Raw genomic sequence first — 10,060 nt, 5'->3', positions numbered from 1 at the left:
CCAGCCACTTTAACCCATGCCTACCCTAACACCTGGAGCCACATGGTAATTAAAACATCACATATAATACAGATGGAGGTTGAAATACATTATATAGGCTAGATATTTTCTACAATGTTCTTCATTATATTGCTATTTCCAGCACCATTTACAGTTGGTCACACAGTACAATATAAAGAATACAGGTCTGTGACGTTCCTAAAGCGTTGCCGTTTAATCACCAGCAGGTGTCGTTCCAGACAGTACTTTGCACTTGTCAACTTCTGCTTACAGACGTATCATCACAGACATGGCGGCTAGCTCACCGCGGAATCCCCCTCCGCTCCCTGGAGAGAGAACCAAGACCCACTTTCCGAAATGGCAGATGAAGACAGTGACGAAGGGGAGATATATTCGTTGGCAATGTAAGAACTAGACATATCAGATGATACCAGCCACAGCTTGTCCTGACTGAAGCCGGATCTGTACACCATTCCATAGCATGCTAATGTTAGTTTGCTAGCTAAGCTAGTAGCCCTGTACACTACAGAACGGAGTTTAGCCAGCTAACTAGGCTAACATTAGCTAGCTACCTGTCAAGCACAACTCTTCAAGTCTCCATTCTGGTACAATCCTTAGATAGCTTACTGACGTTAACCCCTTTTGTTTTTTGAATGCAGTCTGCACTCACTCAAACCATTGCTAATTTATTTAGCGCTGACTTCAGCCTAGATATCTACCTGTGTGAAGTTAGTCACAAAATAATTAACAATAATAGTGGAATTTTCGGTTCGCTTTCAAAATAAAAGTGATACAAATAGTGGAAACGTGCTAAATGTGGACTAGCTAGAATTGCTAAACAATGTAGGAATGTTCTTATACATTCAAACAAAGACAATAATCAGTTGACATCGCACTGTGGATGTATTAGACTAGAATTGCATTGGGGGCATACTTTATATTTCATTCTACAGCCTTGCCTAAACATCACTGTTACCATGGTTATTCCATGGATAATCCGTCTGAAAGAAGTCGCTGTAAAAAAAATATGCAAATAAATGTTGAATAAAATGTATGAGGTTACTTTACCGCTTGTCCGTGCAGAACCTACCGGCGCAGCAAAAAGTCAAGTAAACAATTATTTACTGTGGACATTTGATCTCCACAACTTTTTCCAGCACCTGTAAATTCTGTCACTTGTATTTTCCATCTCCTTAGCATTTCACGTGATGCACAATATGTAAACAATAGCCGAATGTAATCGAACGTTGTCGACTAAAGCACGTTCCGTCCCAATCAGCTCCGACAACGTCCGTCTATGCTTCGGTTAAGCTCGGCGATTGTTGATATATTGTCCAAGTCATGCGAATTGCGTCAGTATTGGAAATAAAATCCAGAAATACAAACCGATATACAGACCAGCGTACTGAATGTCGGTTAATAACACTACTCTGTGGATGTCTGTCTCAGATTACCTCCTATATAAGGGAGAAATCAGGTAAAGTATGTTTAAATTAAATTTATTCAACGTTCTGACTTGTCTTATGACTGTTCACAAAAAGTGAGCCTACATGTTAGAGATGAGAGTGGAGTCTGACACGCTCGCATTCGTAGAGGCTATGTACAGCCTAACCTATGGATGTTGCACCCATGAAATGGAGTATCAGCCTACTCAGTGACATTCACAGAACGCTAAATTGTGTGTAAACGCTACAACAGTTGTATTCTGTGAGTGTCACTGAGTAGGCTGATACCCCATTTCATGGGTGCAACATCCTTAGGTTAGGCTGTACAGTGCATATAAGTATGCCACAAATGCAATTCTAAAGTCTAATACATCCACAGTGCGATTTCAACTGATTTGTATTGCTTTGGGTCAAATTAATTATTATTATAATGTTATTGTCTTGAATCTGTATAACATCCGACCTTGTTTAGCATTAACTAGTCCAAATATGGCAGTATTCCACTATTTGTATTCGTTTGAATCTTTTAATGGAGCACTTTTATTTTATTCCACTATTGTTGCTAATCCTTAGTGTCGCTAGCTTCACACARGTGTAGCTASCCAAGGTGGCAAATACTCAAATCAAAGTTTATTTGTCACGTGCTCCGAATACAACAGGTCTAGACCTTACAGTGAAATGCTTACTTACAGGCTCTAACCAATAGTGCAAAAAAGGTATTAGGTGAATAATAGGTAAGTAAAAGAAATAAAACAACAGTAAAAAGACAGGCTATATACAGTAGCGAGGCTATACAAGTAGCGAGGCTACATACAGACACCGGTTAGTCAGGCTGATTGAGGTAGTATGTACATGTAGATATGGTTAAAGTGACTATGCATATATGATGAACAGAGAGTAGCAGTAGCATAAAAGGGGTTGGTGGGTGGCGGGACACAATGCAGATAGCCCGGTTAGCAAATGTGCAATTACTATCAAAAAAGGGTTTGATAGTAATGGACATGTGGCTATGTAGGCCCATGTATTCTGGTACAGCAATGTAATACATAACTAAAGGGACAATTCCCTATTTTCAAACCCTAAATTCATCATCTCYAACACCACCCCCATCATCAACATGTGAACATGGTGGGTTTATATGTTTTTGAGTCAAAAAACACACTTATCTTCCTTCTATCTCTTTTACTTCAAAACACAAATGCACCATTTTCATTTGTTGATGTCGGAGATGAATATGAAGTTACGTTTTTTAAATAATTGCCTTTGTCACAATCAACTGACCTGGCCCCTTTTCACTGATAACCCAAGTCCACCCCACACAAATATTGTGGTTTGGGCTTCTCCTTGTATGTGAAAGGTTTAAACGCCGGCACTAAAAAAGTGACCTGTTTAARTACCCTCAATTCTAACTGCTGTAYTCTTTATTGATATTTTTGTATTACCCTTCAGAGCAACCCTGTTGCAGAGTCCTTTCAGCCTGACACAGCCAATGGKGAAGAACCAGCTGACCTCTTCAGTGAAGAAGAAACCAGCACCGCTGTCAACAGTTCCATCACAACCTTTAAGTCCAACGGTGTCCATTCAGACAATGAGAATGATCTATTTGCAGGTATGTTATCATTTTTACCTTTTTATTATTACCCCTACTAGACTGAAGAGCAGAATTGGTTCATCTCCCTGTGACGTCCTTGCTTATGTTGTATGTTGCCCCCCCCGTCCCCTCAGAGGTCTCGGTGGAGCTGTCCATGGAGAACCCCAGCACCACCACCAAGACCTCTGGAGCTGAATTCACCCCGTCACTTACACTATCAGCAACACAACCCAGGTCTATGGAGCAGGTTAGGCTGCAACAGGACATCAGCAACACAACCCAGGTCTATGGAGCAGGTAGGCTACAACAGGACATCAGCAACACAACCCAGGGCTATGGAGCAGGTAGGCTACAACAGGACATCAGCAACACAACCCAGGTCTATGGAGCAGGTAGGCTACAACAGGACATCAGCAACACAACCCAGGTCTATGGAGCAGGTAGGCTACAACAGGACATCAGCAACACAACCCAGGTCTATGGAGCAGGTAGGCTACAACAGGACATGCCCAACAAATTCCACCACAGTTGAGTTGAATTAAATGTTGTCTGCTGCTTGTTGCTTTGGAGGGCCATTATGCCATACCATAATTATTATCAGCCCTCAAAAGACAGATATAGGGGATAGGAACACTGCGACCTTATGAGACTAGCAAAACCCCAAACGTTTTCATCATCGTTTCTCTATGCAGCATTAGCAAAAGAGAGAGAATAATTACAGAAATGTAAGTGCAATTTCCCGAAGTCTTGTTGTTCACCAGCTCATTTCCACCAATTCAGTTGGAAGAGGAAAAGGATGAGGACAGCTTTGACATGGACGTTGCTGTCACCAATCCAGAGAAAATTGGTAAGGAATATTTTTTTCTCACTATCTTTGAACTAATGTTTAGCAACCATTTAGAAGCATTTGAAGTGTGTATTGTGTTGAATCAATGAAGCTGTGATGTAATTATCTCATCTTCCTCTCAATTGAGTTGAGTTTTTAAAGTAGGAAGCCAAGATGGCGTCGCTGTGAGAGGGAGTGTTTTCTTGCTTGTCCAAGCAACTGAGGGTTAGGTGGTTACGAGTCTAATATTGGCTATCAATGTAGCAAGAAACTAACTATAGCTTTAGCTACACATGGCAAGTTGAGAGTTTGTTTTTGTCAAGTTGAATGGGAAGAACACAACAAAGACAACAGAAGACGGAATCTCAAAGCCTCACAGAAGACGGCAGGCATGCTAGCTAGCTACGATAAGAGTCAGAACAGCATGGTAACACAAGATACCGCGAGCTCAAGACGGACCAGGACCAGATCCTTGAAACCTCTTTACCTCAGTTTAGTTTTTAAATGTTGTTCACTTTTGGTCCTGGAGGGTTGTAGCCAGGATATGCCTGTTTTTTCTTATTTTACAGTTTGTCTGTCTTTTTCTTGTCTCGGATTTCATATTTGAAACTAAACTTGTCTCAACCTCTGTAACCTGACAATTTGATCTTCCCTTTTAGGAGATGGCATGAACGCTTACATGGCCTACAAGGTGTCCACTCGGGTAGTAACGTCTGCAGCAGCAAAATCAGGACTTTTAAACAACTAGTTTTGGTCATGTATATAGTAGTACTCCCAAACCATTTTTCTATACTTTGCACTGTGACCATGAACAATTTGAAGGAATTACTCTGCTTGTGTTGAGTAGGCCTACTTCTGCCAGTGTCCTCTATGAAATCAGAACATGTGATTTTGTCTTGCGCAAACTGATACTAAGCCTCACTAATTCCACCCCCTAGACTACATTCCCATTGTCAGAACAGGACATTCTCGGTGTGGAGGAGGTTCAGTGATTTCCTTGGGCTGTATGAGAAGCTGTCGGTGAAGCACTCGCGAACGGCTGTATCATCCCTCCACACCAGAGAAGAGCTTGTGGTAAGGAACTACATTTGTCAGTTCATGTCTGCCAGCCAGTTTCAAAAACAAAACCACCGGTTGCAGGCATAGTATGCAAACCCGGTAGATTTCACAGGTCAGGGTACTGATCACAAGACATGAAAGACACTAGTAACACCATGTCTTGACTCTCTAGGGATGACCAAAGTGAAGGTGGGAAAGGAGGACTCTCCTCGGCTGACTTTGTGGGAGAGGAGGAGAGCGGCTCTAGAGGGTAGAACCTGAAGCAGCACCTTTTACCATTATTGTACTCAGACTTTGCATGTACAGTACGGTGAAGTATCATGTTCAATGTGTTTTATATTAGCCTGTTGATATTTGTCATATTCCTTTGCTTTTGTTAAGAATGTATTGCTGTATCTTCATTGCTATGGCAGGCATTGCATTGTTTCCTCCCTGTAGTCTAGCCCGTTGATATTTGTGGGATTTTCTAGGTACCTGCAGAGAGTAGTGTGTCACCCGTCCCTGTTACAAGACCCTGATGTCAGAGAGTTCCTGGAAAGAGACGAGGTAGGTGCTCTTCAGCATTAGCTGTCAATACTGTCACAGACTACTGGAATCATGCATTCATTTCACTGCGTGCGTGTGTCTGCGTGTGTCTGCGTGCGTGCTTGTGTCTGCGTGCGTGCTTGTGTCTGCGTGCGTGGTGTCTGCGTGCTGTGTGTGTCTGTGTCAGCTGCCTAGGGCGGTGGGTACACACACACTGAGTGGAGCTGGCTCCTGAAGATGATCAACAGAGCATCTGATGCTGTCAGTAAGCTGACCATCAAGATCAGCTACCGGACGCTGTAAGACAATCACTGTCTGGTTGATTTACTCAAATGCCAAACATGAAATCATAGCAGTAAAGTCAGTTATCTAAATTAATGTTTGAGCTTTTGCATTTTTTTTTCTTCTGTAAAAATATAAGCTTTTTCTTTACTGTCTGCTAAACGGGAGCGTATGCCTCTGTAAAGCTTGGGTCGATAAGTCCCCTTTGTCATTCAAATTAGTTTAATTGATGTGAGATTGGTTGCCTGATTGTACTCCCACGTTGCTTGTGTTCCAGTGGTTTGACAACAAACTGCAGGAGGTGGAGACGGAGGATCTGCAGCTGAGGAAACTCCATGCGGTGGTGGACTCCCTGTCAACCACAGAAAAGGGGTGAGATTCACAGAAAAAAGAGAGATGTCTGCTTTAAAACCCTTTTGATAAGATTGGAGCTTTAAAGCAGATGTTCTTTTTTTATTTGTGAACCTGGTATATCTGTTGTTTCGTCAGAGCTCTGCGGAAACACAGCAGTGTTCGCCAAGAGCATGGCCATGCTGGGCAACTCGGAGGACAACACAGCTCTGTCCCGGGCCCTCTCCCAACTGGCCGAGGTGGAGGACAAGATGGAGACGCTACACCAGGAGCAGGCGGCCAGCGACTTCTTCATCTTGGCCGAGCTGCTGGCCGACTACATCCGCCTACTTGGAGCCGTCAGGGTACGGAAACGTCATTCTACATCCGCCTACTAGGGGCCGTCAGGGTACGGAAACTTCATTCTACATCTGCCTACTAGGGGCCGTCAGGGTACGGAAACTTCATTCTACATCTGCCTACTAGGGGCCGTCAGGGTACGGAAACTTCATTCTATGGCCTGAATTTTAAATAGAACACTACGACTACATTGACTGGATGAGTAAATCCAAAATGTCAATGGAAGATTAGTGCAAACGTTGCTAGCTTTGGTGCTAAATTGGGTAGCTACTAGCTAGAATCTGTGTGCCCTCGATGTGAAATTGATGTGGTGCAGATTTTGGCCTGAACTCGTGCTGTGCATTCTCGTTATGTTGTCCTCAGGGCTGTTTTGAGCAGCGCATGAAAACGTGGCAGCGCTGGCAGGAGGCTCAGAGCACCCTGCAGAAGAAGAGGGAGGTTGAGGCAAAGCTTCTGTGGGCCAACAAGCCTGACAAACTACAACAGGCCAAAGAGGAGATTACTGAGGTACAAGAGCCAGCACTGTGGTAATGCATGCTTAAAGGGAGGTGGTATTGCTTTGACTTCTATTTCCACCTTAAACTTTCCTTATTCCCCTCATGTCTTTCACAGTGGGAGGGTAAAGTCACTCAGTATGAGAGGGATTTTGACAGGATCTCTGTAACCGTTCGCAAGGAATTCCTCAGGTTTGAGGTAAGGCTAGTTTTTTTTTTTTTTTGCATTCGAGCAACATCGAGCTACCGTATTCAGGATAGTTTTGCATGAGAAAATCTACATGACAGTTTTTTTTCTTCCCCTCCATCTAACAGAAAGAGAAGTCCAAGGACTTCAAAAGCCAGATAGTGAAATATCTGGAGTCTCTTCTACAGTCTCAACAGCGGGTAATCTGTACTCTTATTTTTTACTTAAAAAAAAAAAATCTCTCTTCAAATATGTGTTTTCATGTAATTGTTTGCTTGAAATGTTGGCCTTTATACTCCAGATATTGATGTGCTCTCTTTTCACTTTTCTCCCACTTGGATTTAGCTCGTAATGTTCTGGGAAGCATTCTTGCCTGAAGCAAAAGCGATAGCATGATGAAGCTTGAGGACGTTAGGAAGAGAACGACTGCCTTTTTGAACACTTTACCTCCTGACTATGTACCCAGAAGACAATGCAACAGAGGGGACAACTACTCTACAGCTCATCCATATTCTTTTAGCATTAGTSATTTATTTTCCAGCTTTTCAGTAATGCTCTACATCAGCACAATGTATTGATTCAACAGAGATGAATTTGACAGTATAGCTTTTCTATGTAAACATGTCAGTGGTGTAAGTGGGATATTTTTTTACTCTGTGTTCTTGGGCCACCCTTACTCAGATAGGAAGAGTTTGGCTTTCCAATCCTAAAGTGTTCACATTTTGAGGTACTTCCCTAGAGTAGTAGTGTTTGTTTACAGTGGAGGGCAGTTCATAACTGTTTACAAAAGCTCATGAAATAACTTTTGGATCCACAAACGCATAGGGGATTGTAGTAAATTGTGTGTGTCCTGTGAAATATCACTTTGACTAGAGAGCTCATTCAAACTGAAAGACGGACTAATACCAACGGTCCTCAATTTGTGCATTTCCAGACCTACAGTGAAGGGACAAAATAATGGAAGCACGGAGTGTATGTTTATGGTGACCCATCAGATGAGTGTGCCTGCCTGTGTCTTTGTGTGTGTTCACCATTGTTTGATCATCTGTTTCCTCAAATAATTATGATCAACAACAGTCTTTCTGAACTGACCATCAGTATATTTTTACATCTGTGTTCAAACATGTAGCCTCATTGAATTCAATGTGATTGTGAAATGTGTCATGTTCAGTGGTTGAAAAAGTACTAAATGTTCATACTTGAGTAAAAGTACAAAGTTAAAGTCAATGCTATACATAAAATTCCTTATATTAAGCAAACCAGACGGCACGATTTTCTTGTTTTTTATTTATTTACAGACAGACTGCGGCACACTCCAACACTCAGACATAATTTACAAAAGCAGTATTTGTGCTTAATGAGTCCGCCAGATCAGAGGCAGTAGGGCTGACAATGCGTTATATAGATAGGTGTCGGTGAATTGGACCATAATTCTATCCTGCCTCAGCATTCAAAATGTAATGAGTTCTTTTGGTTGTCGGGTTGATGTATGGGAGATACATATCTTTAGGAATGTTGTGGAGTAAAAGTAGTCAAATATAAATAGTAATGTACACATACCCAAGTATTTTTTTCTTAAGTACTTTAAACCACTGGTTATGTTTCCTCACAATTTTGATAAACTAGCAACAGTGCTTGACTTGGACTGAAATAGGTGTCAGTACTCATTTTGGGTGCTGGTACTGTTAAGGTGCAGGAACTCCATAATACTTTTGAACTAAATATCTATATAAGGTGCAGGAACTTGAGCAGTAGAAGATTAGGTACGGTATTCAGTTCCGGTTGGGGTTATACCAAATCCAGCACTGACTAGCAGTGTGTAATGATGATGAAAGCATAGTGATAACAAGTGTTGGCTCCGTTAGTTTTCTTACCCAACATTTATATGAGTGTCTGTTCTTTTTCCTCAGATGTGCTTTATTTTTGTAACCACTCGCATTTAGATAAGATATTCCTGAAAATTCTATAGAAGGGAGTAATAAAGATGATTGATTGAACTTCGTTTAATGTTTGAGGCAGTTTTTTTGTCCATAAAATGTTAGCAGTATCCAAAAATGTAGGACAGGGAATATCATATGGAGGTTATTTGGTGCATGGTCTCAAACATATTCCATCCACATAATATACATTTTAAATAATTGAGCTTGTATCATTGCATTGTTAAAACCATTGAGTTACATATTTGAAGTCATATACTCAAATAATGAATCACCATTATTTAAAAACATTTTTTTAAAACTTGGGTCCCCCCCAAAAATGTATCGAGCCCTGTGCAACTGGAAGTGTTGACGCAAGCGGTGTGTCGTTCATAGCTCAATGGTCCGATTGCCTGTACTTCCGGAGAACGTAAACCTTTCACGAACAGCGAGATAGCAAGAAGAAAAAGAATGAAAGGGTTGCTAGTCTGTCTCTATTGACTGATAATTATACAATATTTATATTTGATAGATTAAATACATTCGAACACTTAGGTGAATCGCAAGAGGCTTCCGAATCAACAGCAGGAGTACCACAGCTAAAGTAAGTCGGTGGTTGTTGCATGATGATAGCTAGCCTCGTTGCTAATGACGATAACTACTAGCTAACGTTAGCTATTTTCCATTTCCTCGTTCCACCTAATTTGGGTTAACCGAAATTACGTTCCCCCTGAAATAAATGTAGTTCCATGTCAATGAGGCTGCTATAGCTAAATATCAATTAAATAAATGGCGCTATTAGTTGGCCTGCTAGGTAGCTAACGTATCCAAGCAAGTAACGTTATTGCTTTTTCATCCAATTCAATTTGTTTTGTATAACCTAACGTTAGCTAACTAGCTGTTGGCTGGATATATGAAAGTTGTGGTTGGATACAATTGCCCAATTTAACATTATGGGGTGTTTGCTATTGACAAAAAAACGCTAACTATCTAGCTAGCTAACGTTATGGAATTCCATCATTGGTCAGTGTGTGAAAGCTAAGTA

General features: G+C 41.4%; 1 pseudogene; it reads left to right on the top strand.

Moving 5' to 3' along the window:
- Positions 1-217: 217 nt before the first annotated feature.
- Positions 218-8,363, top strand: LOC112076668 (sorting nexin-1-like; annotated as a pseudogene).
- Positions 8,364-10,060: the final 1,697 nt, after the last annotated feature.

Source organism: Salvelinus sp. IW2-2015, unplaced genomic scaffold, assembly GCF_002910315.2.
Source record: "Salvelinus sp. IW2-2015 unplaced genomic scaffold, ASM291031v2 Un_scaffold3917, whole genome shotgun sequence".
Classification (NCBI taxonomy): domain Eukaryota; kingdom Metazoa; phylum Chordata; class Actinopteri; order Salmoniformes; family Salmonidae; genus Salvelinus; species Salvelinus sp. IW2-2015.
The sequence above is the reverse complement of the archived record's forward strand: the minus strand, read 5'-3'. Positions and strand labels throughout refer to the sequence as shown.